The sequence below is a fragment of the Vipera berus genome (assembly GCF_964194415.1).
Source record: "Vipera berus genome assembly, chromosome: 1".
Taxonomy (NCBI): Eukaryota; Metazoa; Chordata; class Lepidosauria; order Squamata; family Viperidae; genus Vipera; species Vipera berus.
The window spans coordinates 280,818,620-280,845,680 of NC_138202.1; the positions used below are offsets into that span (position 1 = coordinate 280,818,620).

At 37.9% G+C, this 27,061-nt stretch overlaps 1 long non-coding RNA gene across 1 annotated transcript in view; it reads left to right on the forward strand.

The window, feature by feature from the left end:
* Nucleotides 1–21,371, forward strand: part of LOC308660423 — a 41,086-nt gene extending 19,715 nt beyond the window's left edge. Inside the window, exons 4-5 of the long non-coding RNA XR_014024737.1 lie at nucleotides 19,816–19,944; nucleotides 20,575–21,371. This is a non-coding gene — a long non-coding RNA (uncharacterized lncRNA). The remainder of the gene's footprint in view (nucleotides 1–19,815; nucleotides 19,945–20,574) is intronic.
* Nucleotides 21,372–27,061: the final 5,690 nt, after the last annotated feature.

The following is a 27,061-nucleotide window of genomic DNA, read 5'->3' on the forward strand; positions in this document are numbered from 1 at the left end:
ATTCCATGATTTTCCCAATCACCTCTTCTTCTGGAGGAGCTTTCAGTGCCTTCCAGTTTTGTGCAAACACAATCCTAGCTGCAGTGGTTATATGAATAATCAAATATGTGTTCTCTTTGCTATATTTCTCTGGTAAAATACCCAATAGGAATATTTCTGGTCTTAATTCTATACGTTGTTGTATTATCTTTTCTATCCATAATTTAATTATGTTCCAATAGGTTTTAGCTTCTGTACACGTCCACCACGTATGATAGAAAGAGCCTGGTATTTGATGGCATTTCCAACATTTAAAATTCCTATTAGCTACTGTTAACTGAGCAAAAATTATTTCCAGAGGATGGAAAAATAGCAGAACAACAGAGTTGAAAGGCATTTTGGAAATCATCTAATCCAACCCTTGCTCAAGCAGGAGACCCTGTGCCATATGTGTTATGCAATGGTGGGATTCAAATATATGAACAACCATTTCTCTGTGTGGATGCCGCTTCCGGAAGTCCATTCTGGGCCTGGGCAACAAAAAAATTAGCTACCGGTTCTGCCGAAGTGGTGTGAACTGGCTGAATCCCACCGCTGGTATTATGCCAGATCATAGTTTATTTATGCAGCTTTCTCTATCGTTGTGTGCTCCAGTTGTTTTGGATTATAATTGTCCTCTGCCTTATTCAGCTTAGTCAATAGTAAGAGCTGATGGGAATTGTAATCCAAAATACTGGGAAAATGTAGTGAAGATGGTTGCAGCCTTTTGAGAGTGTATGGCAGGGGTGTCAAACTCAATTTCATTGAGGGCCGCATCAGCATTCCGGTTGCCCTCAGAGGGCCGGGTGGGTATGGCCAGGGTGGGTGTGGCCTACTGGGTGAGTGTGGCTAGAGTGCGTATGGCCTACTGGGTGGGCATGGCCAGCTCTACATCGTTCGCATCAAGGGTGCCTATGGGGGCCTGGGCAGGAGTGGGACAGATCTGAGGGTCTCTGGCAGAAGGAGGGTCTCTAGGCCAGAGCCAAGGCAGTGGGGGTCGTTCCCTCACTGTTTCCAGGATGGCTTCACGGGCCACATGAAACCACATTGTGGGCTGGATCCGGCCCCCGGGCCTTGTGTTTGACATGTCTGGTGTATGGCTATTGTCAGTTGCCCGTCTCAATTAAAGACTGCAGCTATACTGCTCACTTTTCATCATGCTTTCTAGTTTGGTCATTCTGTATTTCTCTTTCAAGAAAGATGAGCTGTAAAAGAGTTAAAATGAAGGCAGACTTTATGGAGTTCATTTAGACACAGCAGGCAAATTTATTCTGACACCTTTCAATTTGTTTGGGAAAATGAACATTTGGCATTAAAGGGTTGAAATATTGATAAAATGCAGATGGTCCACTGTGAAAGAAGGTACAACTGTGGCAATGCAAATATGTTGCCATTAAATGTTTGAATTATTGTAAGAAGGCACATATTGTTTCTAGACCTAAGATTAGCTTAATGAAGCAGGATTCGCAACCCTTTCCCCCCAGTTTTTAGAATGGATGACATGTTCAGCTGAGGTTTTGAATAGAATGCCATGTTTAATTAATTGAGTTGAATCTTAGAGAGCAATCTTAGAAATGTTGACGTAGAAATAAGCTTAATGTGTAGAATTTTAGCCCTTTAGCAATCGAACCTAACAGCTCAAAGGAAGAAGGATTTTGGAGGGTTTTTTTTTTCTTTCTTGAAACCCTGCAGTAATCTACAATTTATGGCAGTTAGACAAGACCTTTTGCATGTGATCTTTTGAGACAAATGGAGACTATTTGGGAATAATAGATAGTAGATCTGAGTGAGGAGTTGATATAGTATATTGAAAGACAGCAATAATAAACCATTTGTTTTCATTGCTAAAAAAACATGGATGTGTCCATGAAGTTGCCAAGGGTCTATGTTTTTCACTTTGACTTTTTAAGGGGAGTTATTGTCTAAGGAATGAAGGACTCTTTTAAGGCAGAATAGGACAATGTGCAGCCATCTCGAATATTGCTGAGTGCCAGCCAGCATTGTCAATGATGAACACTGTAGTTCAAAAACTTCTGAAGTGAAGACAAAACCAGACACACAATTAGAGAAAAAACATTAGAGTAACTAATGTATCACCAAGGAGGAAACTGCAGCAAATCTCACATTCACACCAACGATGTTACCTAGCTGGGTGATGAAATATCTTCTAGCAGAGAATCAAGCTCAGAAAGCACCAAGAACCCCATCATTCAACCCTGAGCAACAGATACTCTCTTCTACTGGAATTTCCGAAGAACCACAGGTTCTTTCATCCTATACTAGGAACAAGACCACCCAGGGCAAGTGAAACATATTTTAGGGAAATATTTTCTGTCTTTTGTGCCTTCCAGGCTTTAAAAAAATAGTTTCCGGAATTTTTTACTATGAGCTCTCCTGGCTCAGACTGATAGAAGTAGATCAGTAAAAATGGAAGTTTACTGATATTTGGAATGCCCAACTTGTCTACCCCCTACTTTAAAATGTTCAATGCTTTCCATTCTGTGGTGCTATGCCCTGAGCTCTGAATACAGGGATCCAAGTTAACCAATACCACTGTATGTGTGTGTGTTCTACTGTAATGCTAGTAGTGAGTTATATAACTAGACAGAGATGATAAAAATAATAAAACTGCTTATCTTTGGTATTTCTTAATCTTTCTCTTATGTTTCTGTTTTATTAATTGGTGCATGTTTGAGGGCCGAATGGCTTCTCTTTGTCTCAATGTCTATGTTTACAGGCATGCACATATTCCCTCTGATGAAATACATCCACATATTTTTATCAAATGCGTCAGATTAAACTCCTGTTGGCAACCAAACGCACCACCAGCAGCAGTGCATTTCTGGGAATAAACGACTTGCAAAGGAAAAGGGTCTTTTACTGTGTAGCACATATTTTAATGTGCAGCTGAGCCCCTGAGACACTGTATTTTAGTTCAGTAGTTTTAACAAGAACAGTTCCCAAAAGAGCTTCTGTACTCAAATTAATTGAAATAACTTGAATTCCTGTTTTCATCCGTTTATTGTTTTTATATGTGTCTCTTCTGTTTTTACTCCCTGAGCATTACATATTATTTTCCATGGATAGAATTTAAGCACAGGGAACCCACACAGCAAATTCATATAAGCCTAGCATGAAACTGCATGGGTCATTTTATGTTCAAACATATTTGGAACATCCATGAATGAAACCTGAATACAAACTATGCTGGAAAGTGGAAACTATGTTCTCCTCCTTTTGACCTTCTCAGTTGGTTTGGAACTCCTTTGATCATAATCCAAAGCAGACATTTCTGGCAATGAGACAATGGATTCAGATTTGTCAGGCTTATAAACATGTGCTGGAGCAGGTCTAATCTGTTCATATACTCCGGTGTCACTTTATAATCATCTCGAAGAAACTGCTGTACTTTAATAAAAAGACTAGTTTTCTTTTTCTTTTCTGCTTAACCTTGGGCTAAAATCCAATAATATCTTACTACTTCATCTCAGCTTCTTTATCCTGGTCTCAAAAATCTTCTTGGACATTCATTCCGGTGTTTTTTGTAGTTGTTGAGAAAATGATTGGAAATAGTCACATTTAGATTATTGTAACCTGTTTTATATGGGATTGCCCTTGAAGGCCTTCCAGAAACTGCAGCTGTCCAGAATGCAGTAGTATGAGTAGCTATAGGTTCATCCCAGCACACCCTTGTAACATCACTACTTTATGAACTACATTGATTTCATATAGGCTTCTCATCACCTACAAAAGTTTTTATGGCATAGGGCTGAACTGTTTGCCATCCATGCTACTCCAATGAGCTCTGGTCCCACATGATCTGGTACGGTGACCATGCTTCAGATCCATTCCATGAAACAACATCATTTAGAAGGAACTAGGAAATAACTCTTCTCTATTACAGTGCCTGCCCCTTGAAATAGCATTCCCTGTGAGATTTGATGGCCTCAATCCTGTTGCCTTAAGAGAAGTGTCCTTGAGTGTCAAGGACAATTCAGAAGCACAGAACACTACATCGAAGAGAAGAGCCATGTTTATTGCAATGATTGTTGGATGCCTACTTTGGAAGAAAGAGGGGCCCTGAACAATGGGAAAGCAAAGATATTTATAGAAATCAAGGTTTACCAGGTGGGGAATCCTAGTGACTTACTGGCCAGGTTTGTGGAAGGTAGTTAGGTTCTTGTCCATATACTTGAGTTATTTCTACTGTTTGACAGAGTAGCTCTTTCGGGAGGGCAGCATAGTTGGGGAAATCCATAGTTAAGGAGATGAGTTGTTGAGATAAATACATTGAGAATGAAATCCTGGAATTTATCTATGTTGGTAGGGTTGAGCTGTAAGATGGTAAGTGGGTTTCTATTTTTTTGGGTTAGTTGGGGTTTGAAGGGGGTTTCTGGGAGGTCAATTTGGGCCTGATAAGATTAAGCAAAGAATAAAACTGGGTTTCATCCTGCTCATGTCCAAAAGATGGGGATGGGGGTGAGGAAATGTCTGCAACCTCCATTTTATTTGCTACATTTATTTTGTCCACACATTGAAAATCAGGTTTGGGCACTGAGCCAGAGTTTTGGATTAGTTCATCCAGAAATGACTTTGAATTGGAATATATTATTCTTGATTTAGTCTTGATTATCCTGTATTGTTCTAATTTGTGTTATTTGGTTTTTCAAATATTTCCCCAGTTTTAAGTTTATATAAGGCTCACTCTTTGTCATATAAATCAACAAACTAAATAAGAAAATTTGGAGTCCAAGATAGTAAATATTTATAACATTAAACAAAAGGAAGGAGGAATACTTGACAATGAATGCTCAATAGAAAGTGATCACTATAGCTGTTGTTTATCTACTTGCCTATTTATACATTGAAAAAAAGAATGACCTATAACATTTGAATTAAGGGCAGCACAGAGTTGTACTTTTGTTTATGCTTTACTCCCTTTTCTTCCACAGACAGCACACATTTCAGGTTATGTAATATAATAATAATAAAGGTAAAGGTAAAGGTTCCCCCGCACATGCGTGCTAGTCGATTCCGACTCTAGGGGCTGGTGTTTATCTCCGTTTCAAAGCCGAAGAGCCAGCGCTTGTCCGAGGACGTCTCCGTGGTCATGTGGCTGGCATGACTAGACGCCAAAGGCACACGGAACGCTGTTACCTTCCCACCGTAGTGGTCCCTATTTTTCTACTTGCATTTTTACGTGCTTTCGAACTGCTAGGTTGGCAGAAGCTGGGACGAGTAACAGGCGCTCACTCTGTTACGCGGCACTCGGGATTCAACCTGCCAAACTGCCGACCTTCTGATCAACAAGCTCAGCATCCTAACCCACTGAGCCACCACGTCCCTTATAATAATAATAATTATATATATATATATGGACAGCATATTTCTAGGGTTGACAAAGTGAGCCAAGATGAACTACCTCTATCTTCTTTGTTTTAAAGCTTCATAGCAATCACTGAGAAATGTAGAGGTGATCTTCCATATTGACTTCTGATTCTGGCAAAATCCATTTCTTTTGGTACAGCAGATTTAATCATCCCAACTCAAATGACTTAAAATGAACAAGAACTCAGACATGATGGAGGTTTCTGCTGAGCTGAGCTAGCTGGGAATGAGAATCAAAGTTGCATTGAAAAGGCACACATTCTTCAGCCAAATGCTGACAGGCATTGCTTATAGGAGATGAGCTGGTTGAGCCCGAGGGAGGGGATCAAACATGTCATGAGTCACGAGTCCCTGCATACCTGCAAGAGATCTAAGTCTGGCCCAGCTTGAATGTCTCTCTTATCTCTCACACATTTCCCTTGACCATTAGTTGGTCAGATTCTTGTAGAGAACTTAAACTTGCAACAAATCTTTATACTCATTTGAATTGCCTGGATCTCCTAATTTCCCCAGCACTTGACATTGATTTCAGGTTCCTGATAATGTCCTTAAAATATTAAAAGCTCTAGTTCCTTGGGAATAATGTGAGAATATAAGAAAGCTAACATGACCATTTTAACCTTTTAAATCAGTCTGAGATTTTAAAAAGCAATGCCAGTGTTGGTGGAAGCAGGCAGTAGATCTGGAACACAGTAAGCAGCTTGACTTTTCACAGTGAAAGAAATTCAAGGGAAATCTATGTATTAGCTTACTAACCTTCCAAATTTATTTGGAAATAGTCTGGGGTCTGTCTATATCCTTTTCTCAGAAAATTTAAGAAAAGGCAGTATATTTAAAGACATTAATATTATATAGCATTTATTAAGCTTTTACACATTGAATTGCTGCACAGTTATGATTATTACAGTTATCAACAAACAGCTCCTGTCAAACTTTCTTTTTTCATAAATCCATTAAAACAGAGGAACACTGTCCTTCTTTTGCATCACCTTGCAATTTCTTACCAGAAACATGTAATATTTTCTGATTTAAGGTAGGGCTTGTGAAGGTGTTTTTATATATATATCTGTGCCCTTTCATTGGCTTCCATTTTCTTTACCTTGCTACTTCAGTTTTAACTTAAATAAATAAAACTACAAAGCTTTCTGACTGCTTTGTAACTGGGTGGGACAGGTGGATATTAACCTATATGTAAAAGAGAATGTGTATTTGGATGGATAGGTAAAGCACTACAAAAAAACGTTTTTTACCCTGAAATTATTTTCAGTATGTTTCTGGTCATTTGCTTTCTTGGTTAATTTTGTTATAGAAACCAGATATCAGAACTGATTGGTTAGCCTCAGATTCCTGAAGATTTACTGTTGTCCTTTAATCTTATGTAGTCCCTTTGTTTAATATCCACATATGATAGCTGACTGATGTGTTTTTATAGATAAATCTAAAATATTGTAGGTGTAAATGAATATGTGAAACTCTTGGGTCCTGGTCACTAATGTCACTTCCATCATTATACAGGTTCAAGTGCAACATAGACTGTAAAAATGCTTACCTTATATAGTTTACCAAAAACTACATCTTGGAATTTATTTAGTCTTTGGACTTGCTATAGAAATGACATTTATTTATTTATTTAATTATATTTATATACCGCCCTTTCCCGAAGGACTCAGGGCGGTTTACAGGGTGATTAAAACGAAAAATACAAAAGTTAAAAACAATTAAAAAAATTATATCAATCCCTGAACAAATAAAAACATCTTGCTGTTGAGATCAAAATTTGTCTAGGCTGCTTCATTCAAGTAAATTGAAATAGATTCCCTTCATTCTGTCCTTTAGTGGTTTGTTCTGAAAGTTTGCTGAATTCTTTCATGCTCAGTGTAGACCATGCTGACAAAATCCAGCAAATTCATCCATCCATCCATCCATCCATCCATCCATCCATCCATCCATCCATTCTATACAAAGTCTACATCACCTCCCAAAGAAATCAATACAACATACACACAGTAGTTTCTCATTTTTAGTAACCCTCTGCAGTTGGTTAGGCTGAAAGATTATGACTAGCTTTCTATTAACCAAGAAACTTTATGAGTAAACAGGGATTTTCAGTTGGATTTCCCTAATCCTAGAGTGATTTGCTCTATCCTCAGGCTCTTTTTTTCTCTGTCTCCCTTTGTTCTTCCTGCATAGTTATAGTGGACCAGAAACTTGCTGTCTTCGATGCTTCTCAGCTTTAATTTCCAAGTCTCTGGTCCACTACAACAATTGAATATTCTATTTACAGTTACCACTGTTAAATATTCTCCTATGGCTCCAATCTAAACACCATTATTATATGAAGTTGTTAATAATTGTCAATTATATGTTTTTGATCATTTTTTCAATAATTTGGCTGAGGGCATCTGTTTAAACCTAAACTCTCTCCAAGTACTTGAACAGTCTCTCATAAACAGTTTAGGTGAGCCAAATAAATGTTCTCCAAAACATATTATTCTTGACATTCTAAAATTCCTTTCTATAGTTTTGTGTTGATAATACTGGGTAGGCAAAAATGAAATCAGAGATGTTTTGCAATTATTCAGTTACCATCTTGAACTCTGTTTTAAGCACTCTTCTTGGGGAAAATAACCATACATTTTAAAAATACTAATTCAATAAAAGATACAAAATATGAATGTAACAAATAAATAAAATATTTCCATAAGTAAAACTACTATGTCTTCATTCTGAAGATACAGTATTCAGAGTCTGCTTTTTCCACCTAGAATAGTTACAGTCTAGAACATTAATTGGTTGACTGTGGTATGGCTACTATAGAATGGAGATACTTTTAATCCTGAGAAGGTTTAGTTCCTTAAAAAGGGATATGTATCTGTATAAATAGAGAATTTGAATATGTTTCATAACTCCACATGTTCACATGGTTAGATCACTTATATTTCCTGTAGCACACTTCAAATGCTTATTCGGATATGTGCACAAGCTGGACTATGCCTACTTAGTCTACTTGGTCCTGCTTATAATTCTACGTATGTTCAGTACTGAAGGAACCTACCATATGTAGCATTTCCCAAAGAAACATCCATACTTTTCAGCTTCAGAGTTAAAGTCTGGGCAGCAACAAAAGTTAGGGGTTCCATTTATGGGGTGCAAAAATCTGGAGAAACACTAGATATCAGCAAAAAAGAACCCACTCCTGCTCTTATTCTAAGTTTAAAGGGCAATCTGTAGCTCTACTTATATAGGCAGCTAGAGTCATTAGGAGTTGGGTTGAAGACTAGTTTAATAAATTAACATTATGGTTGGTTGCACAATTGGCCTGATGTTTAGAGTGGATTTGACATTTTTGTCCACCTATTGACTCTTTCCTGGGGACCTGGGATAGGCAGATACTGTTATTTAAATTATTATTATTTAGTAAATAATTAAACTGGACCTTGAAGATAACAGAGACATAGAGTTCCTTTCTAAGAAATACTGATAATTTATATCTGAGAGTTCAGGAAAAGCAGAAAAAAAACATTCAGAAAGACGTAGGGAAGAAGCAAACTGGGATCATTGGAAATACCTTAGTAGCTGTCTGCTACAAGATTCAATAGAATCTTAAATAAAAACTGAAGTAATTAAAGCTTTTGTTTTGTTATGCATGAGAACTAAGAGCTAACAAAGTATAGAATGTCTTGGACGGAGGGAGGAAGGGGGTAATGTGTGCACAAGCATGGCCCAGGATGCCTGGGAAATATTTGGCATGTATAAATTCACTAAGGAAGAAGGATACAGCTGTGTAAACTAAAGATCCCACCTATGTGTAAACTAAACAAACCAGTGTTCAACCATCTTAGATCCTTTAATAATGTTTTTACTGAAGTGTTAGATTCCCAACTTTGGGTCAAGACCCTGTTCTTTACTGTAAGGAATTTACTGAAATGCAAAGAGATACTAAAAGTGAGGTCCCCACTCTCTCAGCCTTCTCTCTGGTAACAAAGGCATAATCCCACACCCTGCAGGCTTACAAAAAAAGCTGCCAAGCAGACACCATTGTCTGGTAAGAGAACATGGGAAAATTAGGAAAGGTGTAACAGCAACGGGAAACTTGTTCTTCCCAATACATTGAGTTGCTGATATACTGTAGAACTACTGGCAGCCTAACCATGTTGGCTAAAAGTGATGGATGCCAAAATGATAGGTGCTCTGTTTTCCTATTAGTGTCAATTTAACCTGGCACAGAATATTATCTACAGTGCTGAGGATAAAACCAGAACTTGGGGGTAATGATGGCTCTGGAAAATGAGAAGTAAGTCTAAATTGGAGACACTAGCTTCCAAAATTGGAGAATATAAAAAAAAATAAACCATTAAAAAAAAACTTTGCTGGATCTCATCAAAAAAATCTTAAATCTGGTCTTCTACCTCTGCCACAAAAGCCAGAAAATCATTTATTCATCGATCCATAGATAAGCAAGAATATTGTGAGGTTCAAAAATGTGATAAAAATGTGCAAGTTTTTAGATATCCAAATATACCTCATTTTGCTAGAGGGTACAAAAATAGAGAATGAGCAGATGTAAGTTCTAAAAAAACTGACAAATTGATCTTGTGGTCTCCATTTTCTCCCCTTTGTGAAAAACGAACTTAAACAGGGGCAAATGCTGAAGAATAATTTGTGTGCTACACATGAATAAGTAAAATAGAAGTGACTAAAAGTGACATGATATTTATTCATTGGAGATAAATATCAAGCAGGAAATAGATTGAGGGACATGTATAACTTTCTTTAGTTTGAAGCTATTGCTTATATATCACAGAGTCAAACACTTCAACACTGGCAACATAGAGATGATTTTTTTTAGCTTGTTCAATGATTCTTTAGTGTTATAATTACAACATGTGTATGAAGAATGAGGTTACTCTCCCTAACATTTAAATAACTGCCTTGCTATAATTTAAAATGTATTCCTGTTTTCTGTAGGAAAAGCAACAATTGTTAGCTGAAATCTTCATAAGACCACTTCACTTTTTGTTTATGCATGCTTCTTTACAGGATTATGATTGCTTGAGATCTTCCATCATTTCTAAATCCTTTCCATTGTGATAACTTTCCATTTTTGTGCTAGTCCAGAATGAATCAGTCTCTATAAATAGTAATAATATTAGGAGTATTATTAGAAACTGGTACACCAAATTCCTTCTTGGGCTCTTTTTGTTAAAGTAACGGGTTAAGGCGAAGCCTTTAGCCTAAGGAGACCCAATTCAAGTCTACTTTCAGCCACAGAAACTCTTTGGACAGTGATTGTAGGTCAGCTCCATTACCTCAACTGGCTGTTGCTGGAAAAAAAACCCACAAGGAAACATGCAAACCACATGTAGGATAGCAAGTTAATATATTATAATAATTACTATAATTTCAAGTATTTGGCAATACTTGACTGATCTCATCTGGGGTTGGAAACTGAGCTGGATTGGAGCATGTTAGGACTTGGATAGAGACTGTCAGTGCTTTTTTTGTAAAAGAAAAAGGTGCCGGAACTCACACATGTCATACAACCCGCTTTGCCTACCCTACAAGGTTCCATCCAAAAAAGGTGCCGGAACTCCGTTCTGAGCGTTCTATGAGAAAAAAAGCCCTGGAGACTGTTATGAAATACTGGAGCTGTAAGCTAAACTGGGAAATCCAAAAGCCATCCTGAAGAAAGAGTGAGAATTTTTCCTTTGCTATTGCCAAGAGAACATATCCCTGTTGTCATCAGGGTTCGAGAAGACGACAACAACAAAAGGGTAGAAATCTACTTCTGTTTGTAATGTCATTTGCTGTTCTATTCATAGTGCTGTGAATAGTGAAATCTCTGGCATATTTCTTACAGATGCTTAAATGAACAGCCTCTTTTACAATTTTGGTGTCAACTCTGTGAACAATGGGAGAATACCCAGGAGGTCCACACAGGAAGCAGAACTTCCCTTGTATAATTAATGGGGTGGAGACTGGGGGAAAGGAGATAGTACACGAGAGACAACACATCAACTCTGAAACAATAAACAAGCCAGAGAGTCAGCCCTGCTTCCTTTTCTGGAATGACTGTTCCCTTGTTTCCTTACTGCTGGCCCTTCAACCACATCCCTGCCTTTGTAACCCTTCAAGAGCATTTCTCATAGATACAATGACCCAATTTCAGCTTGGGTCAGTTTTACCATTACCATTCTCACTTTATTTCCTGCCTTTATAAGATTAGTAAGGCATTCATGCTTGGCCTTTGGGGCAGAAGTCTAGAATTCTGCTTGGCTAAATGGGAAGAAGATCTCTCAAACACTGCAGGGCTGTGATCTTACTTTGAAGGAAGATCACAGCTCACTTTCTAAAAAGTGTTTTTCCATATGACCAATCAATCTAGAGCAGAGGTGTCAAACTGCTGGCCCATGGGTCGGACACGTCATCAGGAAGCCGTGCCCACACCATTGCCAGCAATGGCGAAAAGGCTCCTACACGTTGCACGACATCATGTGACGTTGCGAGTTTGACATGTCTAAAGTCTTAAACAACCTCAATGTATTTTGAATGTACAATTTTGGCCAGGATATGTTTAATGGACACCTGCCCTGCAAAGCAATTAGTGATTGCTTTAATAGAAAAGCCAGCAAGTATCTACTTGTTAAGAAAATTACATGTACTGTAAATGATCATGGTGAAATATTTTGGTAAACAAACATGTCTCTTTCTTCCCCTTCCCTGTTTTGTTAACTAAAGATGATGTCATTGGAGGAAGTGAGTCAGAGGTTTTTTTTTTAAGCCCCTGAATGTTCTGCCAGTCTTCTTGGAGATCTTCTATGGGAGCAGTAGACATTTTGTAGGCTGGTTCTCTGGATGTGCTCAGTTTGTATCTTAGTAAACAATTTAGATATTTGAAAAGACTATGAAGGATTTCTCCAAGCAGGATTTATAGTTAGAGTTGACCATCCCCATTTACAGAATGTGTGGAATCCAACTGACATGATTCCTCATTTGTAACCTGCCATTTCTTCTGCTAAGGAGACAACTAGAGAGAGGCATTAAAACTTTTGATTGTCAGCATCAAGTACTCTCCAGCAAGAGACATGCTAATTCTCCTGGGCCTCACTACAAAAGGCAACAAAATCTCATCAGGATCTAGCTTTTACCATTAGGAAAAGCAGATGATTATGATAATGTTTAAATATATAGCTTTTCCACTAGGGGAGCATAAAATTTAGTCTGTTTTCTCTTTAAAATGCCCAGAAGCAAATGTCAGACTCACAACTTCCGTGAGGCATATGCTAAACTTGGCACATTTACAGCCTTCACAGTTGATGAGAGGTAGGTAGGTTTTCTAGTGGATATTTCACATATGACTTTCAAATGGTTCACAGCATTCATTTTTACAATCTTTCAGCTTCCTTCTTTATCTCATTGGAGGCAAAGCTGTTTGCATCATAGCTGTTCTAGATATGATGGATGGAACATTTTTAAAATGCTTTTCATGAAGAAAGGGTTCCATGTGGGAAACTTAAACCTTGATATTCTCATCACAAGGGTCATCTGAACATTCTTCATGGCATTACATAGTGTTTCTAGAATGTATTTCTTAAGTTGTTGCTGAGAGTTATTGTTCAGCTGGTGACATTTGTAGATACAAGTAGACTTGTTTACAAACAATGTGGTCTTTAGCTGGATCATTGTTTGGCAGAAAACACACCTTTGAATTTCATTTGAAGTGCTTTCCAAATCTCATTGTGTAAATTAGCCACCCAAAGTTGCTTTGGCTAGCGAGGTGCCATATATATTTAATAAAGAAGTAAAAGCATGATGTGTTCTTACCAAAATGAAGCTTGTTCTCACTGACTGTTTTTTTTAAAAAAACTATCTTGTCCATGGCATGCTTTTCATAATTAAAAAGAAAAAGAAAAAAAGAAAGAGAGAGAGAGAGAGAGAGAGAGAGAGAAAGAAAGAAAGAAAGAAAGAAAGAAAGAAAGAAAGAAAGAAAGAAAGAAAGAAAGAAAGAAAGAAAGAAAAAGACTTTTCAAGAAAGACCCAGATATGTTTATTTTCTCTCACTCCAGGCATAAGGAGACATGGAGCATGTAATTGGAATTGGCTTAAATTTAAACTCATCAAGAAGCCAGAGCTCAACACTCTACTAAGAGTTAAATAATGCCTGGATTAGCAAATTCATAAAATTGTAGTCACTGTTTGACTACTGTTTTTATGGTATAAGCAGCACTTACATCTTTCCTCCATGTGCATAAGATAAAATAAGCCTCTTAATGAAGAGGAGTGGAAGGAGAGCAGAAAAACCTTGGAACGATCCGAACGTGGATTCTCCTACAAGTCTGACAATGGGTGCTCTAGCTGACAGCTTATTTGTTATTACTTTAAATACAATCTATTGGCATTAAGCACAGCGAGAAATCTAGTTAAACTGGTATGGTGACATTTAAAAATGATGCCTCTCAAAGAGGCTTTTAATCTCTTTCTAATAAGAAACTTAGCTGCTAAACGCCATGTTTAACAGTTATGTAATAAGTACATATCAGTAACACTGCTAAGTGTTTAATTAACCTATAAAGTATTTATTTATTTATTTATTTTAAAAAGAGATGGAACAACCCAAATGATCCCTATAGCTTTACACTGTTTTATAATATTTGGAGTGGTCCTCAGTCTAATATTTTTGACAAGTTAGTGCATTCCCTGATTGGGAAAGAATAAGATAAGCTGCTGGACCTTTAAAAAACAACAACAACAGATATCATGTTTGCTAAGGTGTTATCTTGGAATATGACTTTTTGAGGAAGGTTCCCCTCTATACATTATTTTTGTCTTTAAAAATTAATCATGGCCAGTATTGAATCAAATCTGCTAGTTTGTAATGCTTATATAGACTTATTTTTAAATCCTTATCATAAGATTAATGATTTTTAAAATATGCTTTATTACATTACTACCAAATATAAAATATAAAGAAATAAGGAAAAAATAGAAGAGGAAAAAAAAACAGGGAAGGGGGATGTGCAAAGAAATAAGGGGAAAACCAAAACAAAATAGAAGAGTAATTTCCATCTTTCTTCAGTGCAGTTACAGATATAAAGTGCATGAATATTTTGATCTAAAATTCAATATTACACAATATTTCTATAGGCATAAACAATTCTAATCACCCTGCCCAAATAATATAACATTTCTTTTGCTTTCTACCAATCAGTGCTTTTTTTGTAAAAGAAAAAGGTGCCGGAACTCACACATGTCATACAACCCGCCTTGCCTACCCTACAAGGTTCCATCCAAAAAAGGTGCCGGAACTCCGTTCTGAGCGTTCTATGACAAAAAAAGCCCTGCTACCAATAGTACTTTCTACATAAAAATGAAACTACACAAAATCTTTTCTTTAATCAAATTAGCTAATTTTGCCATCTCGGCCACTTCCAGTAATTTCCCCATTCCTATTGTGAGAATCTGTAGGTCTTTCTACCTCCTTGCATACAAACTTTTCAGTGTAATTATCGTATATAAAAACCAAGTCCCATTTTTTTTATCCAGCTGCTTATCCATCAAACCTAAAGGAAAAAAAAAATCTCCACTACCATAAGATTAATAATGTGTAATTCAACATTCATATGAAAGGATGATATTCCAAGCAAAATACATTTCCAAAGCGGTATTTGTTTTATAGAGCTTTGGGGGATCATAACTGAGAATTCTACTTGGTCTGTAAAGCTCTGTCTTTCTCTATCTTCTGCCTTTTCTCCAAAGAGCTTGAAGATTTGACATAGTATTCCCTGAGAATGTATATTTAACAAAACACATCAGAGGAGGGGGAAAAAAAACAGCGCCCCTCTGCACAGCATTGTGTCTCTTGGATATATTTTGTGGCTTATTGTTTAGCTACTTAAATTTCTTCTGATGCTTTGTCCCACTAAATAATGGCTTTTTATTTCTGAGTTCTGTATCCCAGAAACCTTCCCTGTGGCTGAGTAAAAGTGCTATAAGTCTTTCAGCTGGCAGAAAAACGATAAAGCCTAACATTTGCTGCCCCCCTGTTGATCCCTATCCTATGACAGGCATGAAGCTGGCAGACGCTGCTATCCTTATCTACAGAGTGAAAGGCATGCTAAGAACAGCGATTAATGAAGGGCCACCCCCCCCCCCATCACTCTCGCCAATAGCCAGCTGGTGGGAAAATTTCCACCAGTTATTCCTCATAACATTGGTTGGGGCTGGAGAGAAGGTGGGTTTAGTCATCTGTTAGGTAAGGATGCATTCAAAGTAAGTTTATTAGCTGATCCTTGATTTCTTTGGGGCTTGGGTCTAAGGCTGTTTTAGAATGAGATGAAGTTATGTTTTGTGCTATTCCAGAGGATCACCAAACTCACATTAGAAGCAGGGAAATACAGGTTTTGTTCTAAGCCAGAACATCACTAAATCCTTGTTCAGTGAATGCTGAACTCAGGCTTAGAGCTATTCCAGAAAAGCACTAAACATAGGATCAAAGGAAGCCCAAATAAGAACTAACAGTCACAGAGAAGGTTGCATCTTGTAGTTACTGAGTCTAGCTCAGATACCCAGATCAATCTGAACAGGATCTGATGCTGACAATATTGGTCAAAGCCTGTTCAGGTTGATCTAGGAACCTGATCCTGGACTTGGCTGGCTCAGAGACCCGACAAGTTCACGGGCCGAATCCTGTTTGAAAGAATTATATTGCTTCTCAATCAAAATGACCTGTAATATGGTGTCCTGGGGCCAGAGAAGAGGGCACATGCACCAAGTTAAATGGCCAATAGATAGTCTGATGATCCCCTGCCAGATTTTTTGTTTTTTGCTTTTTTTTACAGTTTGTTGATAGAGATTATTTATTGTCACCTCCAACATTACACTATACTAACAGATAGGAATTTCCTTTCTCATCCATTTTCTTCTTAAGTTACATCTGTTAAGAAAGGAGTTTTAGGGGATGGCAAGGCGACGCCGGAGGCAGCCATTTCTTGGCTGTCAGCCTCGCGGCTCCGTAGAGCCGCCGAAAACAGCGTCGATCAGCTGTTCAGAGGCTCGGAAGCCCCCACCTCGGGAGAAGAGGAGGGGGTGAGCGTCCAGGTAGGGGTAGAGCTCTCCGGGGCTGCCAGAACTTAGAGTTTTGGTGGTGGAAGGATTGAGCCCCCCCGAAGCCTGGGCATGCTCCGGACTGCGAGGCGTCTCTGCTCCAGGTTTTTTGGAGCAGAACAGGGCGTTCACAACCATCCCTGCTAGCAAGGAAGAGCTTTTGAGAATGAGGACGCAGGCAGAGCGATGCAGGAGATTTTGGTGAAGATGATGTTTTGATCTTTAACTCAATGGACTTTGCTGAATCTGCATGTGAAAGTGTGTAGTTAACAAAAGAGGGTGAAAATGGCGGCTATATCTTCTAAATTTCCTGCCCTGAGGCAGCAGTCTTCGGTGAAAACTTCATTGTCCTCTGCATCTGAATCTGTATCAGCTTTTACAGTAAAAGATTTGCAGAGTTTGCTGCAAGAGACTATGGAAAAGCAAATGCAACAATTTGTTGAGATAATGGAGAAAAAGTTGGAGGAGAAGTTTACAGAGAAATTAGCAGAAATGAGAGCAGACATCACATCTGCAATGTTAAGCATGGCTAAAAGCATTGAGATTTTGGATGAAAGAGTGGAAGATCTTGTTCAAAATGATATTAGAATGGAAGCCAAAATGACAGAAACTGAAAATGTGATAGAGAAAATGGATTATGATTTGATTTCGACACAGTATTCTCAGATGGAATTTGCTTTGAGAATCAGAGGCCTAAAAGAAAATCCTAAGGAAAATTTGACGAAAATGGTTTCTGAGGTTTTGGAAGGGGTGTTGGAGCGACCAGCAGATGAAATAATGGAAGATATAGATAAAATCTTCCGTGTTAATTCGTGGATTGCAAGACAAAGGAAACTATCCAGAGATGTGGTGGTTTATTTTACAAAGAGAAAGATTAGAAATGAAGTTATCCAGGCCTCCTATAATATTGATTTTGTAATGGATGAGCAAAAAGTTTTGATTTTAAAAGAGATTCCTGCAAGAATTTTAAGAAAAAGGAAGGAATTTGCTTTTTTGACACAAGAATTGAGACGACGTGATATTAAGTTTAGATGGCAAATACCAGAGGGTATGGTGGTGACTTATGAAGGTACGAGGCATTGTTTTAACACGGTGATTCAGGCACATGACTTTTACAGTAATGTTTTAAAAGCAGTCCCCATACCGTCTTTGGAGTCTACAAAGAAAAAAGGTGACAGAGAGCCTCAACGTTCCAGAGAGAATCCACAAGATGTTGAAGGGTTAATGCAGACACATGTGAAAGCTACAGGAGTGGGTCAAATTTCATCACCACGGGAGAAGGCCAGAAATTGGAAGAGATGTGCTGCTTCTGGAAGAATGAAGCAAACCTGAGGATTTAGTTGCATAATTGCAAGAGATAATAATGTAATAAGGATGCTAGAAGGATTAAGTATTTGGGGATTCATTTTTCACCCTTATAAAATAATTATATAATATTTTGTGTTGCTTTAGTTTTAAGATGATTATGAAAATTTAATTGGGAAGATTTGTAGTAGTGTTTATTGATATTCTGTAGGTTATGCTTTGTTATTTGGATGGAAAGTTTTAAGCCTGGAAGGTAATGTATGGTATTTTAAGTTGTATAATACATTAGGAGAAGGAAAGGTTGTATAAACTTGGTTTTAGTATGTTAAAGTTTAGTTGGATAGAAGAATAGTTTTATAAAACTGATATAAATTGTTTTATGTGTGATTGAAATTAATTTGTAATACTTTTATGGGCAATATTGGAGTAGGTAATAGAATATAAGAATATAAGAATGATGTGATTATATAAAAAAAAATTAAGTTTGGTAGTAATCTATGGTATTTTAATTTGTATAATATATCAGGATAATATGAATTTAAAGCTTAGTTGGGAAGAAGAACAGCTTTAGACAATTGATATAAATTGTTTTATTTGTGATTGTTTTTATTGGGTAGATTGAAAAGTATTATCTTGTTTTTGAATAATTATTGATATGATGTATATATATATGTTTGGAGTTTAACTATATGAGTTAAAGTTCGATAGTCTATATAGTTCAGGATTGTTTGCGTAAGCTAGATTATGATTGTTTGTATTTTTATACCCTGTATTCTGCTCTGGGAAGTGGGGGGGAGGGGAAAGGGAGGGTGGGGTTGGGGAGGGTTGGGGAGGGTGGGAGGGAAGGGGGCTGGGGGGTTTCTTTTTCTTTTTTTTGTTGTTTGTTAAAGATAAAATGTATTCTAAAACTTTTTAATAAAAAAAAAGAAAGAAAGGAGTTTTAGAATGTCTTGTTTAATTGGAAATATGAAAACCACTAGACTCTTTTAAAACAGCACTCTCCAACTTTTCTGGCTCTGGAAACCAACAGCACTGGCGACTGTGTGTGTGTGTGTGTATGTGTGAGGGGATGGTTTCATGCGCGTGCCTGCAGCTTACACAAATGGAGCTTCATGCGCTCACCTGCCACTTGTGCGGCCCAGTTCCCAATGGACTGTGGCCCGCGGACCAGTACTGATCCACGAACTGGGGGCTGGGGATTCCTCTTTTAAACTAAGGAACAGTTGGGGAATCAGGATTATTCTAGGCAGAATATTGAAATAAATAAATAAAAAATCCTATCCATATCAATCAAGTCAGCCTGGAAAACTAAATAGGGAAGTAACATGTCAGGACAACGTATGAGTGCCATCAGAGAACATGTTAAATTCAGAGCCAGGCAATACATGGTAATAACTCTCTGAAAACATCGCAAGCAACATCCTTAGCCCAGGAGAGAGGGAGGCCAACGAATGCAATACAACACCACAGCAACAGCATAGAGAAAGGAGGAAATGCCTCTTTAAGGGGCATTCACATTCTTGATGAATCAAGGAAGATGGTGTAGTCTTATAATGAAAATGAGGGATGGAGGCTAGGAGGAGCAATTGAAAATATACCACAGTCGGATGCTAACATAAAAATGGAAAAGACCCACCACCTGCCAAATAACTTTCTGTGTAAAGCGGATCGACAGCAGCAGCTGTTGTCTTGGATAACAGCCGTGTCTACCGCCTGACAGGTGACCATTCCAACCAGGCATGCCAGCTTCAGAAGAGCTAGCTGGCAGGAAAAAAAGGTACGGAGCCAGGGAGGGGTAGCCAGTCCTTCCAGAATTGCAGGTGACTGACAGCTGATTTCTGTTAAAGGCTCTAGTCCCTGCAGAGCCAGAGGTAAGCACTCGTTGGGAGCCAAAGCTCTTAAGAATGCCTGATGGCCTGAGTGTCTGATCACAATCAAAGAGGAATGCTGCTGCTGGACAGGTTCTTCTACATTGCTTTCTGATTGCTATTATTTTCACAGGCCTGGGTGCTTTCACTGACTTCTCCACCTATATCACAAAATGCAACCTTCCTCAGCAGGAATTTGATGGAAAAAGAAAGAAAGAAGAAGAAGAAGAAAAAAAGGTCAGAGCTCCTGCTCCCCTTTGATGTGAGTATTGAACTGAAACCTTGTCTTCTTGTGTAGAAGTCTAGATTAGACATCAATCACCCCAAAGGTAGGAGTTTACATAGTTCCCCAGGGAACAAACATGTTTTAATTTCTATACCAAGTCTCCAATGTGTTAAGACTGTAAATGCAGAAGAATACATTTCAGCAGAAATGCATTAAATGCAGAAAACTACGCTTAAGCAGAAAAAGCAGAAAATACCTTTCAGGCTCAATATCTTAAAGCTAAAATGACCTTGGTTTCTTTCATCAGGATTTTCCAGCCTGGTTTCTTTCACATGCTTTACACTATGACTCTTACCAGCCTCAGAGACATGGGGAGATGTGTCAAATGCTATTGGAAGTTTCTGGGGTTTAGGAAAAAGTCACAGCATGTCAAAAAGATAAACATTGGGTGAGAGATTGTCAGGTGCAAGAAGCCAAGAACTACAGATGTAAAAGCTCAAAGCAATTCCTTGCCCATAGACAAGATCTTGCCAGACTCAAGTACACTAAATATAACTATTTCATAAATGCTGAGAAGAAGTTAGGGAGAGTCGCTCCTCAGCTGCTTCTTCCAAAGGAATGATTTAAGGTTGATGTTTCTCTTTATTTCTCACTTTTGTATCTCAGTGCCAGATTCTGTTGCAGAGATCTCAAAAACTTCTCAAAATGGCCAGTGTGAATTTAGCATGGTATCTAATGGAAATTAATCATGGCAACTGTAATTACTTAATTTGATTTGTACTATATTTTAATTAAATAAAATCAAATTTAAATTAACTTTTCTTGATGTGGACGCGGCTACATATCAGAATGCAGCATTGTCAAGCTGCTCCATGGCCCAATTGCTGATTGTTGTTTGTATTTAAAACTTAGGTTCTTTTGCAAAGATGACATAAACAGGAATGTAAAAGAGGTAACCAGAAGGATGTAAAAGGGGGATGAAGTGGTGTGACTGAGAAATTCTGCCTCCTGAGCATCTAGCCTGGAAGAAGAAAAAGACTGTATGAGACTGATATAGCCTGAAATGTTCCCCAAGTCACCAGGGGGAGGAGTAAAGTTTTATTTGCATACCAATCTTCCTTGCAAGAGGACCTATTTTATTTATTGTTTTATTTATTTATTTGATTTCTATAATTTCCCATTCAGCAAGTGTTTCTGTGATTATTTAAAATGTCAAGGTAATGATTTAGAAGCTAAGCAGCTTGTATAATGTGAGATGTATGATGCAATGTTAGGAATGACTCAGCAGGAGTCTGTATCCCTTTAAGAGCTTGAGTATAAAAGGGAAGGCTTTGCTGGAGTCTTTCTCTCTCATACGTTTCCTGCTGTAACTGCTGTGTATTGGAGTTTGCTGTTTCACCACTTGTATATATTTTATTTCTAGTGTATATTTGTAGATATAGTGTGTAATATAAACCACCATTTAATACAAACCACTGTTTACTGTATTTTCTCTTGGGTTACCTCAGCGCAATAAGACTGTGCATGCTCTGACATACAAGTACACACATTGAACAGGGAATGGATAATGCTTGAAGAGCTCCAAGTAAGAGGCAGAAGAAAAAAAAAGTCTTCTGAACTTATCTCAAAATCAGGTATAATCAAGAGAGTTAAGTTCTGCTATCATATTTAAGTGTCACCTTGACTTCAAAAAGTTCAACTTTGCTTTGAAATATAGGTTAACCCAGGGGTAGGCAACCTTGGCTCTTTTATGACTCGTGGACTTCAACTCCCAGAATTCCTGAGCCAGCATGACTCGCTCAGGAATTCTGGGAGTTGAAGTCCACAAGTCATAAAAGAGCCAAGGTTGCCTACCCCTGGGTTAAACAGATACTTGACTGCACAAGGCCATTTAGTTTTCTATGTTTTCCACTGAAACCCTCTATTGATTTGCACAAGAGGGTAGTCTTCACCTGTTAAAGAGTGTTAAAAGAGTGTCTTATATCTACCTATTTCTAATCTAATGATCCCACACTGATTGAATTGGCCTCTGAGAGCAGGTATCATAAAGGAAGCATTGTAAAACCTCCAGTCTGAACAATATTTTGAATGCTCAATCCATTATTTTCCATTAACATTTAAGACTACTGTACATTCAACATACGTATACACACACTATTTTTCTCCTGCATCTTTTCTATGTAATGCTTATATGGACAAGGGGGGAGATCAATTTCCTTTTCCCCTTAGGTATTAAGAAAGCCCCCCTCTCCAAGGTGAATATTAAGCAGATGTTTCAGTTTTTCCTGGGATCCTTTTTTCTTGTCCCTCTTTCTTAGACTCCCCTCTATTTTCTCTCACTCAGTTTTATTCCAGGTGGGTTTAAGGAAATTCAATAACTTTACAAAGTCTGTTCTTCCCATCACAGCCTATTCCTTGGTCATTTGTGGAAAACAAGTTCTGGCATGTTTTTCAATGATAATCAAGTGTTTTTATGATCGGAAAATGATAAGTAAAACATACTTTACATAGCTACAGAAGTGGAGAGAATACCAAGACTGTTATAAAACCATCAGCCTTCACAGAATTTGATAGGAACACCGGACAATACTATCCTCTCTTTTTAACACTCATGTTTCCTTTAAAAATCAAGAAAAAAAGAAAATAATATTTTATAGCATTGGGAACTTTCTATATCAGGGGTGTCAAACTGCTGGCCCTCAGGCTGGATGAGTCACGTGGAAGCCGCACCCACCCCATTGCCGGCAATGGCAAAACTGTCCCAATACGTTGCACGACATCACGTGACGGCACATGTTTGATATGTCTGGTTTATATGAAAACCCCTCATTTCATAATGTCTTCTCTACTATTAGACCAAGGGACTTGCAGTCCCTTGGACTGCAAGGCGATCAAACTGGTCAGTCCTAGAGGAGATCAACCCTGACTGCTCTTTAGAAGCCCAGATCCTGAAGTTGAAACTCAAATACTTTGGCCCCCTAATGAGAAGAAAGGACTCACTGGAGAAGAGCCTAATGCTGGGAAAGGTTGAGGGCAAGAGAAGAAGGGGACGCCAGAGAATGAGGTGGCTGGATGGAGTCACTGAAGCAGTAGGCATGAGCCTAAATGGACTCCGGAAGATGGTAGAGGACACAGAAGTCCTGGAGGAACATTGTCCATGGGGTTGCAATGGGTCGGACATGACTTCGCAACTAACAACAACAACAACTATTAGACAGAGTGAGGCAACCATCACATAGGGGCAATGAATAATGCTGATTTGGGGGACAGATGACTGTGTGCTTATGCGTAATGCTGTATTTGGGAATACACTGGTGCTGTCAGTAAGGGTTGTTTTATATGTACCACACCTATAGAAAGATTATGTTAACTTGCTTGTCTGGAATTCATATATATATAAATAAGCCAAGACAAGCAAGACTTAATCTAAGAATATTCATATTCTGTTGCTATGGTCATCTTGAAAATATATGCTCATGGATACTTCTCAAACACAGCAACTATAAATACATCATGTAATGACAATATTAGTACTTAATATACCAGTCAATCTGACTCATTGCCTTTGCTCTGCAGGTACGTTGTTGAACATGCAGTTGTTCATGTGTGTATGAAAGAAATGAGAGGCATCTTAAAACTAATAACATGTTGTGGCTATGATTAATACAGCCCTAATACATAGTCTTGCTATTTAGCCTGTGTGGATATGTTGATTTCATTTCATATGTTGATTTCTTCTTTTTTCATTTGCTATGAAGAAAAATACTAGCAAAAATATTGATTTCATCTTATCCTTCCCTCTCAAACACTCTGCTTCTTTCTTTTTCCTTTCTTCAACCAACCTGCATTGTTTTATTTTGCAAGTCTCTTTGGCTAGTGATACTTTGGTACCATGATTATGTAGTCATTTGCCAGCTGATAAATATAACTTGCCATCCTAACTTTGCTGAAACTTAAGTTGAGCTCTTTTAAAATTTGCTTTTAATGTGCCCATCAATTTTATGTTTTGAGGGCAGTTGTAACACATCTGCAGCAAAAATAAATCAGTTAGAGATATCCAGGATTCAAGATAAGCAAGGAATAATGGCCTTCCAACTGAATGCCTTAGAACCTATTGCTGGGTATGAGAAGAGGAAGAAGGATTAACATAATCAACTTTTTGTTAGAAGAAAATATAGCTCTGATGACAGCTAGGGAGATTAGATAGTCTCCTTCTGACTTTTATGTAAGGGGAACAAATGTTTAAATTGGGATTCTTCCTCGAATTCTGCCATAAAATGAGCCATAAAAGGGAATCTGCTCATTTGCAGTTAGACCTGTCAAGTTCTGAACTGCCTCTTCGCAATGGTGCATTTTGCAGAAGAAAGAATCCATTTTTATTTTGAAATCTGTCTAGCTCGTGACAAAGTTGCCAGGCTGGAAGGAGAACATTACGAAAACCTTTGACTCTGGGCAGGACACATAAGAGAGTCACCTTCATTCATCTTTTGCCTTCACTGACTTAAAAAATACCTAAATATGCTTTGGATTTGGAACTTCTATCAAGGTGTTTTCCAGGATCATTGAAAAATCTAGCTGACTGATAACATTTCAACAAGTCATGCCCATGGTTTCCTCAGGATAGAAAGGTTCACCTTCAATTTGTTCATGGGAATAGATATCACCCAAAAAACTAAATTTTCAAAAGATGAACTTCATGAAGACAAGAGGCTTCCTTAAAAAGAAATGGAAATGGAGAGTCAAGAGGTTAGAACACTTGTATCTTATTTAAAATCACTGTAGCAGAATCTCAAACAAAAATATATTGTGGTCTTGCTGTGCTCAAGGTAGCTTTGAACATCTCTTTAAAACAGGAGTAGGAAGCTTGGGCTCCTCCAAACTTTGTTGAGTTGTAATCCCTTTTTATCACTGACTATTGGAAGAGAATACATGTAGTTGAGCGAGGTTCTTTGTTTACAGATATTTTATTACCTGACTAGGTAACCTCATCATTGCATATTTAGAGAGGCATACTGCTGAAAATATTAACAACTTCAGAAATCAGAAGTGAAATGTTACATGAAAGAAAACTGAAAAATCGCAGCTAAAGATTATTTGTGTTACTCTTTATAGCACAAAGTGGGGTATAGGTAGACATATTTGAATTGCCTTTTTCTGAGAATCTGCTGGAAGAATTAAAAGGGACAGGAGTAATGAGATACAAAGTTTAAAAATAAAATAAAACTTTTTAATTGATGAGTTAAGTCTGAAAAATTTATAGAGAGTACAATTGTTCATAATCTAATAACACACTCTACTTTGCTACTAAAAACTGACTCTATATACAAGAGGATTTTAAGGTGATCAATTTTTATAAAGAGATTCAGTCTAAAAGACTATTAAATTAAAGATCCATTAGTCTACCAGTTGTTCCAGGTATATCACTCAAAAGTATGACTAAAATGAAAATAATTAAATATATAAAAGAAAGCTTTGCCTTTGAATGACATGAATTAAAAGAGGCATGTATATAAAATGAATGATGGATGTAATAAACAATAAACTATGCCAACAGGCAGATAATGTTTGCGGAAAGAAAATGTGAATGACAAAAGGCATGTAGCCCCTCAAGGAAAGCTAAAAGAAATGAACAAAAAATGTCAGTAGAAAGAGGGAAAAAGGAAGGAGCAGATCTGCTGTTTGAATAATGAAACAAGCTCTTTTGCTTTGATCTCTTTTCTTTGGTCTCTTTGGTCTCCAAAGAGGATCTGTGTTCAAATGGATTTCTACACAACAATTTATTACTTGGAGGGATTAGCAATCCAAGCTAAGTAAAGACATAGGGAGCACCTGGCTATCATGAACAAGTTTAATACTCAGGGTTAAACCCATTAGATTTAAACATCTTGAAAAAGTTGATAACCTTGGATATAACCTTGAAGTCCCTTTCTGTGATTTTTGACAAAGTATGGAAGACAGCAGTAGTGCTAGAACAGGGGTCTTCAAACTTGGCCCTTTTATGACTTGTGGACTTCAACTCCCAGAATTCCTGGCTGAGGAATTCTGGGAGTTGAAGTTCACAAGTCATAAAAGGGCCAAGTTTGAAGACCCCTGTGCTAGAAGACTGAAAAGGGGACAGGTATGGGCCCTATCTTTTTTTTTTAAAAAAGGTAATTGCAGTCCAGTTGCATTAGTATAGATTCAAGGCCAATTTACATTTACAGCTGTGTTTCACAGAAATTTCTTTGTAGTTCCTGTTTTCAATGATTGTTGAACTAGAGCAAGACTGAACAATGCATGGCCCTTCAGATGTTACTGAATCGCATCTCCCGTAATCCCTCACAATTAGCCAAGTTGATTAGAGATGTTGAAAACTGAAGGGCACAAACATCTGATAGACTATATATTGTTCATGCAAGAACAAGAGAGGCTTTTGATCTGTCCCAGCCGAGCTGCTTTTATTTTATGTTTACTATGATCTTCACGAGTATATGCTTGTAGTTCTTTGTTTCAAAGCACCATCATAGGCACGCGTGCCTGGGAGTAAATTTCCCTTCAACTCACTAAGTTAGCTTTAGTTGTCATTCTGCTCAAAAAGCGCCTGCCAGTTGCAGGAAATTTTAGTTCATTCCCTTTCCCTGATTCTCCACTGTTCGGGAGGGACCCCTAATCCTCTCTTGCAATTTTTGAGATTCTGGCAGGGAGGACTGCAACAGGCAGGGAAAAAAAAAGCCAGGAGGTTTTCCTTCTTTGACAAAGATCTTGAATACAGTTTGATAAGATTTGGTTCTGGGTAAATACACCTAGCCCCAGCATGCACAGGTTTAACAAATGAGATACAGAGACTTCCATGCAAAGGTAGAAGATAGAAAGAATAGCAAATCTCGAATGAATTGGAGGGGAGGACACAGGCATGCGGTTTTCAGTTAATGGACTGCATTGATTTTTAATCTAATCTATATCTAAACTCTGATCAAATCATAAGTATTCATTGATGATACTTCTGCTGATTCAGTTAGCTCTATGCATAAGTGTTGTCCTCAGCAAACAGACTTGATGGCTCTACATCTATCTTGCAGATTAACTGAAGCTGCAAATAACCTGTGGGGCAATGCAGATGCTTTGGATCTGGGACTCAAAATGTTTCAGTGGCTGCCACAACATCTGTACTGAT